Genomic DNA, 15,185 nt, shown 5'->3' with positions numbered 1-15,185 from the left:
ATTGAGAGCACGGATGTGTGGAAAGAGAAAATTCACGCTTATTGTCACTTGAACATTGTGAGTGAGACAGACAGAGACGGTACATTAATTCTGTGCTATAAAAAGTTTTATAGGGCAGCACATGTCAGGCAGGTTGCTCACGTGAGGTCTCTAATCTGTGGGCAGGATTTCTGAGACTGTGTTTGATGCAGCAGGTGACATGATTACGCCGGTCAGTAAAGTGTACGCTAGATGTTGCCTGAGTGGTATGATGAAATACAGATTGCATTTACCACACATGAAAGATTCAAAGCGGTTTGATGTGATTACAGCAGTACTGTGCGTCAGAATCAAATCTACAACTGTAATGATAATGCTTGAGGATGTTCTGAATCAGATTTTGATGATGTAATGATATACAGAACCAAATCGGAGATTAAATACAACACAGCATGTTTTTAAATGGACAGGCTTGTTGTCTCTTCCCCAGTGGATCTCAACCTTTTGATTTTGGGTTGTTTTATCTCATTTTAATACTCGTTTTGTGTAATTTTATATTTATTATTTTAAATCATTTTCATCTTTACACACCTGCTTGAGAAACACTGCACTGAATGTTCCAAGTTTAATACAAATTAAGTTGTTGCGCATGCAAACAATGATGTGCGATTTGGTAACCTCTGGAAATAACTTTGTCTTGTCCCTCATTATTGTTCACAGATAAAACACACTTTATTTAATTACAATTATTACATGTCCAAAATGTACTTAAAGCACCGTATTTAAAAAATTTAGTTTGTACTTAATATACTTGAAATATAAGTTGTGTCCCAAATTACATACTGTACTATACACTATGCACTTAACTATGCAGTATGCACTCAACCATCTAGTGTATGAATTTAAGAAGAGTAGTATCGTCCCAAATGGAGTTGGTTTTATACTAAACGGAAGTGTGTATGGTTTCCCAGACGAGGGCAAATGGCATCAATCTCACAACACAATGCGAGTTAATATAATCAATTTGTACACTGTACATTTAATGTAATTCCCATTTGTTTCGCCCAGCATGACTTCAGTCACCATCAGATAATCACGTAATCAGGAGAACTTTGCTCAAGCAGCCTCTGATAGCCCCGCCTCCCTTCCCGCTACGTGAGCGAAACTGCGACCGTTTAGTGCGTGATGTGTCCACAGTTCCACACTTCATATTTTCGGTTGAATGAGTGCATCATCCAGGTACTTAAAGTGCACATCTTTTATGAGCATTTTCAATGTGAACGCACTACTACAAAATTGCAGGATTGGTGCGGTGACGACAAACGCAAAAAAACGAATAAAGTTAAAGAATTTATTAAAGTAACAATGTGTAAAGAAAATAATAGTAATAGTGTGGCAAAAATTATAATAATAATAATAAAGAAGGATGCCAATAATAAGAAAAGGTGTGGCTATTTACAATATACTGTATATATAACAACAAGAAACAAAACAAAAAACAAGACCAAGTGAAAAGGGACGAGAGTGGTGCCAAAGGAAAGAAAATAACAAAACAGGGGAAACGAACTAATTTTAATGCCCTCTAATCTAAGCTAATAATAAATGAAACAAAGCGGGTCTTCAGTGTATTCACGCCCTACCTAAGCTACACTAACTAGCCCGCATAAAACATACATGGGGTGGCACTCACTCCTAAACTAGTGTGTCTAATGCAAAAGATGATACATACATACATACATACATACATACGTACGTGTGCACAATGTATGTTGCGCGACCTCTTACCTGTCCAACGAACTGTGCAGAGATGCAGATGGTAACTCTGTGACAAAGTAAAACGTTTGTGTTTTAATGTTTAATAAGCCCTGTGCACTTTTATATCAAGTGTATCTTAAATATTTATTTAACCCAAGGGATAATGAAAGCATTTTGCTCTGATAATTACCATAATGCACAGATGCTGTCGACAAAGCTTACCTTGCGTTAAATCCAGAACATCTGCTTATTCAATTCCATTCAGTTCACTAACAAATGTGATGGTAAACTAAAAGCTCCTTCTTCCAGATCGTCATCTTCATCAAGCATGATGAAGCTCATCCATTCATTAGTGTTTATGTATGCTACACAAGCTCTTATAGTGTTACAATAAGACATGTCCAAAAACCATCCCTGCTCTAAGAGCCATCACACCCAGTCTTCACCTCACTCACGCAATATATAATGGACACTAAGCCATTTAACGTCAGACGTCCGAAACACTAAGCCAAGTGACGCTTCAAACCGATAAAGAACCGCTGGTATAAATAAGCCAATGCATCACACAAGCCAAACTGCGAACAACTATTTCTTAAAGCAGCTTAATATGCAAGCCGTGTCTTTGCGGTGGAACTAAAGAATACTAATAATATTAATTCAAGTGGTTCATGAAGCACAGAGCAGAAAAAGATTAGAGTAATTTCATTATAAAAGGCCTTATCTGCTCCTCAGTGGACTTTCATTATGAGATGATCTCGACCCCACTCATCTAAATATTCTCTGTATCTTCTTATAAAGGTTAAGCAGCAACCCATTGGGCCAACAAGATGATGTCGCCTACTGATTATCATGGTGGTCAGGTCATACTCATGTCCAATTTAATATTCATGACATATATAATCGGGAAAAGGCAATGGTGGCTAAATACTGTAGGCTAAATTATATGAAGTCTAGAAAAGAGGATCAGTGTTCATACAGGTCCAGCTTTTTTTCGGCCTTATCCATACCAAACAGCAAGCAGGTCACGTAACAGCAGTGATTTGTCCACTTCCATAGAATATAGAAAATAAGACATCAATTTTATAACAATGCATTTTCACTTGATATATCTCCTGTAATCTTTTTTCCCTCTATACTTCGGACTACAGGCATAAACAAAAAAACATTTCAGATGATACAGCCCTTTTAGGATTGATCAATCAAAGTAATGACGCGGACTATCGAAGAGAGGTTGAATTATTTGTTTTATGGTGTGAAGAAAACTTTTTAAGGTTGAAATTAGAAAAAACTAAAGAGTTGATTATAGATTTTAGACGTAATAAGTAAGCTATAACTAACTAACCAACCAACCAACCAACTGTTAGGATTCCTCTTGAATTGAATCCAGAAATGAGTTATTTGATTATTGATCTAGGTGCATATAACCAGGTAAAAGGCTGCTTAAATGGCATTAAATGGACAAAGGAAATAATAATAGCAAGAGAAAAAATAATATCAGGATATTTCAATCACTTTTCTCTGGGAACAGCAGGACTCAAAAGCCCCAAAGGCCATCAAATTTGACAGTTCTTTATGGCAAATACCTCCGGTAATGCCCCAAAATTCAATCACTGAATGATTATTGTAGAGCGCAATTTTACACCGGCACTGCCTAAAATCTGGCCAGAAACCAACCGAACTACCGACAAGAGCCCTCCAGGATGAAAACCCCTGAGAGAGAGAGAGAGAGAAAGAGAGAGAGAATTCTCATGTTTCTGCCTAAAAAGTACATTTTACATATAAGTAAATCAGAGAAATACTGGAGAATCAAACATTCTAAAGCCAGAAAGAATTGAGAGGATGTATTGTACTTTTACCAATCTGAAGTGAATAATAAGTGTTTTATGCAGATTGACTGTAGTAGACTGTGAAGATTGTAAAGCATCTCAATGGCCTTCTCCTGACGTGTCTATCTGAAATGAGTTCTACTGATGTCCTTGCACAGCTTTTATAAGCATGAAAACACTTGCACCTTATGGCAAGTCTCTCCAGGACTCCCCAGGCCCTTTATGTGTCAAGCAGTGTCATTTCCTGAGGCATATTGTGGACACATTTGTAATAGGTTCGAATTCTGAACTACACAGCGCAGGGAGTGAGTGGGGAACAGCTTTCAAAAGCAATAGTTTTAAAGTGTGTAACCAAAAAGCAACACCATAAGACGGGCTGAGCCACTTTAAAAGTGGTGTTTCTGAGCAAATCGTGAAAGTAATTAACTCATACTTGAGGGAACCTGAAGATTTTGTTGTGAATGGAATCAAACTGGATGAATGTGATGGGTGATTCCAAGAAGAGTTCATTGGTGTTAGTCTTTATACAATGCGAGCTGCGCAGACACGAGTCTTCTTTATACATCGCGGACTATAAACGCGGGTATAGAATAGAATAAAATTCTCATTACCAGCATATCTTTAAAGGTCCAGTTTGTTGAAATTTAGCGGCATCGAGCGGTGAGGTTACAAATCGCAACCAACAGCTCAGTTCACCACTCACCTTTCTTTGCACCTCTGAAGACACATGTATATTATATTGCATTTCTTTCAATAAATTCTCAATATCACACACTGCACCTTTAAGTTTTGGTGGTCTGGCGTGAAGCCTTGAGCTCCTGTATGGTCTCCGACTGATGTTAATGGTGTTGCTGTGTCAGCCTCCAAGGCTGGTTTCCCAAACTTCTAGGTCTTTCTAAGAGACACCCGCTGTACTCACGCTAAAATATATTACTGGAAACGGGAGCTCCTGTGATCAACTGGGCCGACGGCCTCATCCATCACACATTCACTCTGTCACGACATATCACTTCTAGGCGGCCGGGCAGATTTCAAGGCTATATTTGCAGTTTGACATTATACGTTCCTCTCATACGCCGCCTTTCTCTCTTTGAAGTCTGTACATTTCCCTGAATTTCCTCAACTAGCACACAGCTTTCTTCTGGTTACCTCTGCTTGTGCAACTCAATGTATGTGAAGAACTCAACGCCATCCTAAACGCAAACTATATACAGGACCTTCAGGCCTGACATTGACACACACGATCTCCGAAGCTAGTTAACATGCCCGGGTCTTTGACCCTCTCCCTCAAGGTAGAGTTGTTTGGCCGTGTTTCCACAATAAAATATGAATTAAAATGAGATCATAGACTCCGAACACTATTTCATGCACAAGATCGATAGCGTTTGAGCTCTAAAAGGTAATCAGATGTTAAGGAGCTTACGATTTCCCAAAATAAATTCAAACTCTCCTGGAAAACTCAGTATCGATTAGAGGAACCATTATGCGTTTTGATGATAGCACGCAAGCGTTCTGTCCACATGGACGTAACATTGATTTTTATGGGTCTCTGACCAAGGTCATGTTGCTTAGTGCACAGTGTGATGGTCTTTCAATCTTACACATGCCATTAAAACATTTCAAACAAGATGGGAACAGGAATAGAATGGATAGACACATCTCCCATGATGCTTCATGTTTTAATCAGAGCGATTTGCAAGCAAACATTTAATCTCTATCTATTTTAGAAAACTAACTGTTAATAACATGTTATTTTCCATAATTTATCATATAAAATTGCATAAGACCGATTTTTTTCATTGTTAGTTTTTTTCTACATTTTTGCTGTCACACCATGACACATTTTCAGTTTAGCCTATTTGTCAACTACCCATAAATATATGACTAAATGAATGAAAGTGCATTTGTGCATGAATTGTACCACTACTACTACTTGAGGTCTAAAAGTCTGAGATTGGAAATGCATTTGTACTTGCAATAAACAGATGTTTAACTAAAACTTGCTTCTTTATTTTACTTTTATCACAACATTCCTGTTGCCTTATGTATAACTTATACCATAACGTATGTAGTTTCTAAACAGCTGTACTACATTTGGTTTTTGCTAATTATATTTATAAATAAAAAGATTTACTAACTTAGATATAGTCAACTATATACAGGTCTCAGATTTTCAGACCTCACTATATAGTTGTTAAAACATTAATAAAACACCCATGAGCATGACTACATACTGAATTATAAATCGATGTTTACAGTAAACTTCAAAAAGAATACCAAGTTGTACAGTGGTACAGGTGTTATGAATTCTTGAAGATGTGCCTCTAGTCTTTTACACACTGGAGACATCAGTATATAAAGAAAGTCTGCTTAACCCAGATGTAGAACCCTGAAAGAGGCAGATATCCCTCTAGATCCCAACCTGGTGTCTTTTCATTAGTATTTGTCTCCTGATCCGTGATGCGATTTTAATTAAAACTCCTGGAAAACAGAAAGGATAATAAATAAACCGGGAATGTGAAGTACTAGGTGCCAGACAGATTCCCAAATGTCTAATCTCAAAGTCAACGTCAAAATCTGCTTTATTGTCAATTCTGCCACATGTACAGTACATACATATAGAGGATTGAAATTGCGTTACTCTCAGACCCATGGTGCATACAAATAACTCTACACAGAATAAAAATATATATATTAAAAAATACAGATAAATACAGATTATTATATATATACATACTGTATATGTAAAATACAACTATTACAAGCAGGGAGATTTAAAAAAAGAAATGATGTGATGGGTGATGTGGTGGTGAGTGGAAGGATCTTCAGATGAGGTCAGAGTTCATATCAAATATTTGAACTCAATATAAGTCAAATCAATAGTCTAATATGTATTCCTGTCAGGGGTTGGAAGATCATTGTGGAAGATAATTAGAAAATATGCACTCTGGGTTTCTCAACGTGATGATTATTTCCTTTTATTACACGGCTCATTGGAATGCTTGATTCTGATTGTCCCGTCGCAACTTTTGCAGGTTCGTTATTCCCAGATAATAACCTCTCAAAACGAATAACATATGGTAACCCGGATGCAGCAAATCATTTTGACAGGTTTTTTTTGACAAATGAAATGTAAATATATCTTTTAATAACATGTATGACATTTTATTTACAAAAGATTAACCAAATTGCCTGTTCGTGACATCTGAACATCGTTTCTTCAATTAAACCCGAAAGTAAACGGCTTTTCCTCGCGGAAGGTCTGCATTCGGTAAAAATGAGCTAATCAAATATTTCAAATTGACATTTCATGTACATTTTTTCTCATGTGGCAAGTAGCCATTTAATAAGCAGAATAATGTACGAGCAGCCGGCTGTTATCGTGAAATAAGGCCTTATTTCTGCGATAACAACCGGCCGCCTGTACATTATCCCTTACATCACGATGGATTTATCCATTTCTTAAAGGCGGGGTAACCGATTTCCGAATTACGGGCCGGGCCGAGTACCAAAACAACCTTGTAGCCAATCAGCAGTAAGGTGCACAGTGCACAGGACGGACATTAGCCGAGCCGAGCGCTGACGAAAGCGACAGATGGGGGTAGGGGTGTGTTTGTTTTGGTGATTTGAACAATCAACAACGGCTACGAGAAACCGGTCACCCCGCCTTTAACCCTTACATCTTTGACATATGCCACAAAACCAAATGTTTGGATGACATTGTCATTTGAAGACTTTTTCAGTAAGGAACTGAATTCTTATGAATAATTAACAGTGCCTTTGATGTCAAATGACACAATGGCGTTACAATGTGAAGATTAAAATTCACACACCGCCCCTGTGCTGAGAGAGATACAATATCCACGTCTCCCTTTCTACAAGGAGATTTCAGTTTTATGCGCTCCTGGGTCATTACGAATCAAGCCAGTGCTAAATCCTGGCTTATCTCCATCCATTCAGCCCACATTTGCTGCGATCCCCTGCCACATGGGAATCCTCAAAGCATAACTAACCTTATCCTCCAAATGAAATATAAACTTTATTCATTTTCCAAACAAAAAGTGCCTCCCACTCCCTGAAGTCAAATCAACCTTTTGGGTTTCTTGAACCTCTTTATTTGATGAAATTATTTGATTTCTCACACCTGAAGCACATACTAAACCTTTGCTAAACCTTCCAGATAATCCCCTCTGCAAGGAGATAAACAATGGATTCTCCCTGGATTTAGCCAAATCCAATTTAGGACACAGCGGCTAGCTACCTGCCTCTCCTGTTAGTCACACCGCTTCTCTGCCTTCCCCGCAGCAGCCAGCGATTAATACTCTGTAATGGAAGATAAATTACAGGCAGAGTCATTTCTGTACGTGAACACAGATGCAGTTCGGCCCATTTAATCATCTTCACGAGTGCACGGAGTGTCAGCGCGGAGACTTCACGAGACTCGCGGAGATCCTTACGCTGGAAGAATTAATCTTGCAAGAATCTGAGTCATAATGAAACAATGAAATTCATTATTCATAGTTCTCTAATGTTTGAGTGTCTCGTCCGCCCCTGCGCTCCTAGCAATGTCGAGGAAGCACAACAGAAAGTTTGCCAAGCTACTGTGCAAAACTGCTCCTGCTTTAAACGAGTTTAGTGAAATTGAAACGAGTACACTGACGCTGCGCTTCTGCAAAGCGAGTGAGCTCCACCACAAGCTACTAACATAAAAAGCTACAACCCACTACAGTGCAGCAAAATAAAAATGGAAATTTATATAAGGAGAAAAATAATGATAGATTATAAAATTCAATTAGGAGAACAGACGGTAGAATAAATACGCAGACGTTTACCCGATGACTACAACAATATAAGATCATAAGACAAATTCCATTAAACAGTCATCAATGTTTATGAAAAAACGAATATATTTTATTATATTTTTTAAAAAGATGGACAATATGCATGAATCGATGAACATAATCTGACTAGAAAGACAGAAAGAGATGGACGGATAGTTAGACATAAAAAATAGACAGACAGACAGACAGACAGACAGACAGAGATAGATAGATAGACAGACAGACAGACAGACAGGCAGAGAGAGAGAGAGAGAGAGAGAGAGAGAGAGAGAGAGAGAGAGAGAGAAGAGTAGAGAGATAGAAGAGACAGACAGACAGACAGAAGACAGACAGACCAGACAGACAGACAGATAGAGAGAGAGAGAGAGAGAGAGAGAGAGAGAGAGAGAGAGAGAGAGNGAGAGAGAGAGAGAGAGAGACCGATAGGCAACACACAGACAGACAGACAGAGAAGATAGATAGATATAGATAGAGAGAGAGAGAGAGAGAGAGGAGAGAGAGAGAGAGAAGCAGAAGCAGAAGAGAGAGATAGACAGTCAGCAGAGAGGGAAGAACACGAGAAGAGACAGAAGACAGACAACAGAAGAGAGAGAGAGAGAGAAGAGAGAGAGAGAGAGAGAGAGAGAGAGAGAGGAGAGAGCAGAGCCAGAGAACGAAGAAGAGATAGAGAGAGAGAGAGACGAGAGAGAGAGAGAGAGAGAGATAGGCAGGCAGGCAGGCAGACAGAGAGACAGACAGACAGACAGAACAGACAGAACAGACATAAAAGGATTAGATAGACAGACAGACAGACAGACGACAGACAGACAGACAGAAGACACAGACGAGAAGAAAGACGAAGGAGACAATAGACAGACATAGACAGACAGACAGACATAGACAAACAGACAGATAGACAGAGAGAGACAGACAGACAGACGAGAGAGAGAGAGAGAAAGAGAGAGAGAAGAGAGAGAAGAGAGAGAGAGAGAGAGAGAGAGATAGGCAGGCAGGCAGGCAGACAGAGAGAGACAGACAGACAGACAGACAGAGAGAGAGAGAGAGAGAGAGAGAGAGAGATAGGCAGGCAGGCAGACAGACAGATAGGCAGGCAGGCAGGCACACAGGCAGCAGAACAGTACATTAAAGCAATGAATAAAACATGAGGTGCACCTAACAGGGGTTGCCCAAGAGACATGGACAGAGACGTAGAATCCAAGTCAGTATCTTGGGCAAAACATACTGGGGCTTGGAGCAGAATCTCCATGTCTTTCTATCTCATTCAATCTCTCTCTAGAAACAAATGCAGGACATACAGTAAAATCAAGGAGGTGCTCTGCTAACAACACACAGGAGACACGTTCAACGTCTGTTTACCCACCGTCTAATGTTCAGGAAAATGAACCCAACCAAATTAGACATGCTGTGCACCCGCGCTCACTAGAACAATTACAGCTGAATCTCGTCCAGCTTTTAAATTCCACTACGTTTATCCTCCGGCGGGTCTTGCAGGTGATGATACCAGCAGAGGCGCTGCAAGGATAGCGCTTGGGTTAGCGATCGTCGCACACGATAAACTTCGATTAGCAAACAAAAAGAGGGCCAGCAGTGCTCCGTATACTTCCCACCAGCAGTCCCATCTGCTCTTTACACAGAGATGTTAGCCATCGTGTTTGTGTTGTTGTTTTTGATAGGGTATGTTCAAAATAGCACACTGCCACACTATTTATCAATGTTGATAAGAAATGTACAGTAAGCAATATATATCGTTGTTTAGCCGCAGAAAAAAATGAAGAGACCATTCCAAATTTTCACTTCAAATCAGCCTTTCTAGATGTATTGTGGTCATTCCGGTTCGGTGTTTGAGGGATTTCAACAAAATCAAACCTCAGGAGTGACATTGAGTCATCCAACAGCAATGTGGAAGGCTGACAGCATGACAAGACACATGTAAACTGTGGTAAAAATCAAGGTTATCACATAAAAAATTATTTTAAACTTTTCCTAAACACATGTACAAATATTACTGTTGTAACAATGAAATTGTAAAAGCGCTATATAAATAAAAATAAAAAGTTGAGATATTGCTTAAAAGGGAATCTCAGCTTGTTTTCTTTGCAGTATTTGAGGTCTAAAAAATACAGAACTTATGTTATTTTGACCTGTTTCTCCAGTTTTTATTTTCTGCAAAAAAAAAGCAAATAGAAACAATATTATTTTGAAATTTGGGAGAAATATTGTTAGTAGTTCACAGAATGAAACCAAAATAATCATTTTATCTGAACACATACCTACTGTATAAATAGTAAATTCAGAAAAAAAAAGTGAAAGGGTATCTTAATATATCCGGTCTCTTAATACTTAATCTATAGTAAGATCATTTCCACACCTCCATTCAAAGGGACAGTTCACCCAAAAATGACAAGTCTGTCATTTACTCACCATTTTGTCATTTCAAACCTGTATGACTTACTTTCCTCTGCAGAACACAAATGAAAATATTTTGATAATACTTGAACATACTTAAAAGTCCAGTTCAGTTCATTTCATTTTTTTCTATAGCGCTTTCCCCAGTTTTGCATTGTTTGCAACTCTCACAAAAAAAAAATACATTTTCCTATTAACTGTCAATATATTAAACAATTTAATACATATTTGAAAATATATAAAATAACACATTGTTAATAATTATATATTACAATATATTGAATAATACATCGCCACTTTTCATATATTCAAAAATATAAGCACTTGGTTACAATATATTGAAATGTATTGTTGAATATATTGCATTATATTTTCCAGTATAGTCTCACATTGCAGCTCAAAAGTAAATAATGCACATTAAAAACAGGAAATTATTAAATATACATGTGATTGTAAAATATATGGTATTATTACTGTTAAACACATAGAACTAAACTGTACTAAATTGCTAAATGGGCATATAACCCAAGGTCATGTGACAACTATGTTTAAAATGTTTGTGCATACCACTTAGCATACTATTAAAATAAAGTGTGTATTCAAGCGTCATCCATTCTGAATATAGAAGCCTAAGTGACGGCAAAATAATGTCAGCAAACTTTATAAGTGTGAGTTCCAGTCGTTTGACACCAGAAAAAGCCCAGTGGAGGGTGAACATTTCTCCACTAATTAATTGACAGACAGATTTCCAGACATACGAGTCAGAGATAATTACTGTTAAATACACAAATATCCCTAAGATACCCCCACTGTTTATCAAAACTTCTCACTTAGCAACACTTTAAACCTGCATTGTGCCATCTAACCTCCTCTCATTTTACAATGCATTGCACACACACACAAACAGTTCACTCTAGAGCTCTTCTTAACCCCTCTCTGGTATAAAATGCATACTGATTAGTGCCAATCTGGTCCAGGCAAACACCTTCTACCCTACATAGACATTAAAGCAGTGCACATGCTTGTGTGCCGAGCATATTTTACCAGCCGGGTTAGTCTCTGGAGTCGGAGCCGATTATATTTTTCGACCCACATGGCACACACATGGATCTCTTAGAGTTGTGAGCCGTGTAATACATTTTTCCCAGTCATCCTGTTGTGCTTACTACTCCGATAGCCAAAATAACCAAACTCTCAAAAACATGTGTGAATCAATAACATTGAGTTTCAGTATCAGCTCCATTGCTGCATTTACGACACGTCTTGTGCTGCAACCGTCAAAGACGTAAGGGCTTATTTTCACTCCTATTAACTTTATAATTAACCATCTTTAGCAACAGCAGCAAGTCATTAATAGCTTTACTTTAAATCGGCTTGACTTTAACACTTCATCTTAGCACTTAGCAAATTTCAGTGATTTTAAAACAAAGTGGAACCTTGTGGAACACGTATGCAGGTACAATGTTCTGTGTTGGTCAGTTAATTACACAAAGATACCATTTGACTTTGATTTATAGCTTTATGTCTTTTATGACATTGCTGTGAAGAACGTTTTGCAGCACCTTTTTTGTAAAACAATTTGGTCTTTTTTTAGAGCTTGACAGCCAGGACCTATTCATTTTCATTTTAAAAGCAGCATGAATATTAATGCTCAAATTTGGTGACCTCTTTTGCCTCTATATTGCCATCTTAATATTGTTTGAAACATAAAATGATTGGTTACTTTACATACATATCTTTACGTGGGTTGAAGTCAACGTGAAACATTTCCCACTAAATCTCACCCCACAGCTCAAATGATAAACCTATGTTAGCTTACCATGGCGAATTGCAGTGAGGTTAGGATGCAGTTTGGAACATTGATATTTTATGCACTTGCTTAATGTTTATATTTAACCCAAACAAAATTACGAGTTGCAGCTTCAAGGATGAACTCTGAATCCAAACAGACAAAACTGACATTAATGACCGAGATATTAAAGAAATCCTCACACACATATTCACACAACGGTCTCGCACAAAAAGCACAAAGACCAGAGATCACACAAGGGTATGAAAGGTCACAAGGTGATCCGATTACAGCTTCATTAATTACCATTAAAATCTCTTTGAGTCCGAAGTAAAACTTTCTATAAGAATAATAATTACTCGTCGACTCTACATGAGCGGCGAGTACCTGATGTAGTTCCCGCCCTCTCCGAGACAGACTTCAAACAACTTTTTCATTTGCAAATCAAAGGAAGTCGTACGCCAGTGTTGTTTGCTCACACAACGCACTCATCATCCATTTTTCAGATAAACGGCATAGATGTTTGTACAGACACAGACCATTTGCCTTAATCATGAAAGGGCTGCATGCATTTATTAAGGCACATAGCAGTGAGGTTATTTTCATGCCAATGATGAGGGAAGCCTCCGAGGTTGAGGTGGGGGAGATAACAACACTGTATCCGAGTGTCAATGAATCTGAGAGTCCCCGTGGAGGACTGGGAAAGGCCAGTGATGTGTGAAGCTTCGCTGAGTGGGATCAATATCACCCAATCTCCTTATTCTCTCCCGGGACTTCACATAAATCTGGAGCTGTGCTACGGCAGAAAGTGCAAAAGCTAATTAGCCCAAACCTCCAATGAGAGAGAGAGAGATAGAGAGAAAGCAAGAGAGAGAGATGTGTGTGTTTGAACACTGTATGTTTTGATTAGTTAAAATCTGACACAAACTGTCATCCAATGGCTGAAACGCAGGCATTGATCGAGCCAATTATTTGCCGTCTAAATGTGAGCCGACCGTCGTCGCTCTCAAAAAGGTCAGCAGCCACTCCGAATGCAGGCAAGAACGGGATAAGGGCTGAAACTGTAAATGCAAATCCAGAAGAAAAGGTTAACAGGGGCTCTGTGTGTAAAATAAACAAAAGCACGGCATCTGTAGAAACCAACCAATGCCGCACCATGATGTAATATCTAACACGCATTAAAAGCAAAGGGCTTGGTGTTAGCACTTCTTTAAACACTTTTCTTGTGGTCCTGTGGTTTAACTACAGCATGTTGCGGCCTTGAGCGAAACACTGAGTCTCTTAAGAAATTCAACGCAAACAGAGACGATACCATTCAACTCTTGCCCTACGGCCGATGCAAGATGAGCTAGAGGGTGGATGAAGTCTGCACTGGGTGGTTCGTTCTCTATGAAGCCAGTCTATTATCGTTAACAAAAATGAAACTGAATAAAAATATTTTCGTTAGCAGAAAACAAATACATAAGAACTGAAAATGTAAAACTGTCTGTATGACTCTTAATGCATAGAAGTGCAATTAGACATCGCTAACACAGACGGCCATTCAAAATGTTATAGCATTGAATATATTTAAATGACATCCGCATTACCTTGGGCAGTCATAAAAGGATGAAACTAAAATAAAACTGAATGAAAACAAACTAAAACTAATAGTCCAACTAAACTAAATCTGAAAATGAAAGAACTAAATTCATAACCCAGAATTGAGCCCAGAGGTGCTGGCAAACAGATGTATCCCGACATCCACTCCAACCGCACGACCCCATCTGTTCCTATCATCGCATTCACGTCTGTTTCTGCTTTGTGCCAGTTTGTGTCATTGCCTTTCATTCAGTTTCCCCCACCGCCCCCCAGGCAATGTTTGGAGACCCCTTAGTGACAGAAGACTTGTGGAAAGACAGACGTTAACAATGTTAATGAATTATTACTGGGCTCTGTTCCGAAAACACTTTAAAGTGTTTTGATCATAAGGCGGTTGAAAATGTTTAGCCTATACTTCTGGAGCGGAGAAATAAACAAGGCGAGAAGCGAGCGAGTAGAGATGCAGGAGTAAACACCATTTCCCTAAGGCCACTGTGAACTCCTGCAGATTCACTCAATGTTCCTGCAGCCTTGTGCGCTTTCTGATGAGCGCCGAGATCAGTCACTGCTATAAACCCCGATTCCTCTTCTGATCTCATTTGAGACACAAAACAACCTTATTTTACATGGCATCACGCTGTGCTTCAAATGTATGCGATGGATAACGTGGGAGACATGCGTTCGAAAAGCCTTAGAAGAGACATTGAGTGTACGTGTGCGATATTTCATTCTGATTTGGGTTTCAAATATTAGGGTCTAGAAAGCTTTTTCGTGATATTTGACGTGCGGGAGGGCAGAGAAGCTGTACTTCAACTAAAATTAACATACAATACATGAACAAAAATGACTTTTCCAATAAAGCTTAGTGGTTAACTTGAGGGAACATGTAAATGATCAACATGATGTCACAGGAATTTGTAACTATTTTACGAGGTGGCTAAATCGTATGGACTCGCACGTTACGTTGTGAATCTTACAAAAAAGCCATGTTTTTTGAAAACAGCAATA

General features: G+C 38.6%; 2 protein-coding genes across 10 annotated transcripts in view; one reads left to right on the top strand and one right to left on the bottom strand.

The window, feature by feature from the left end:
• The window catches only part of tspan9a (tetraspanin 9a), a 169,030-nt gene that overhangs the window by 40,063 nt on the left and 113,782 nt on the right, over positions 1-15,185 (bottom strand). The gene's annotated exons all lie outside the window — the stretch shown is intronic.
• The window catches only part of ttc38 (tetratricopeptide repeat domain 38), a 114,043-nt gene that overhangs the window by 59,093 nt on the left and 39,765 nt on the right, over positions 1-15,185 (top strand). The window contains exon 15 of one of the 4 annotated variants that reach the window (XR_008963994.1): positions 7,741-8,621. The exons of the other annotated variants lie outside the window; for them this stretch is intronic. The gene's annotated coding sequence lies outside the window, so the exon portion shown is untranslated. Of the gene's footprint in view, positions 1-7,740; positions 8,622-15,185 lie in introns of those variants that run through there. 4 annotated transcript variants of the gene reach the window in all.

The sequence above is a fragment of the Triplophysa rosa genome, linkage group LG12, assembly GCF_024868665.1.
Source record: "Triplophysa rosa linkage group LG12, Trosa_1v2, whole genome shotgun sequence".
In the NCBI taxonomy this organism is placed as follows: Eukaryota; Metazoa; Chordata; class Actinopteri; order Cypriniformes; family Nemacheilidae; genus Triplophysa; species Triplophysa rosa.
The sequence above is the reverse complement of the archived record's forward strand: the minus strand, read 5'-3'. Positions and strand labels throughout refer to the sequence as shown.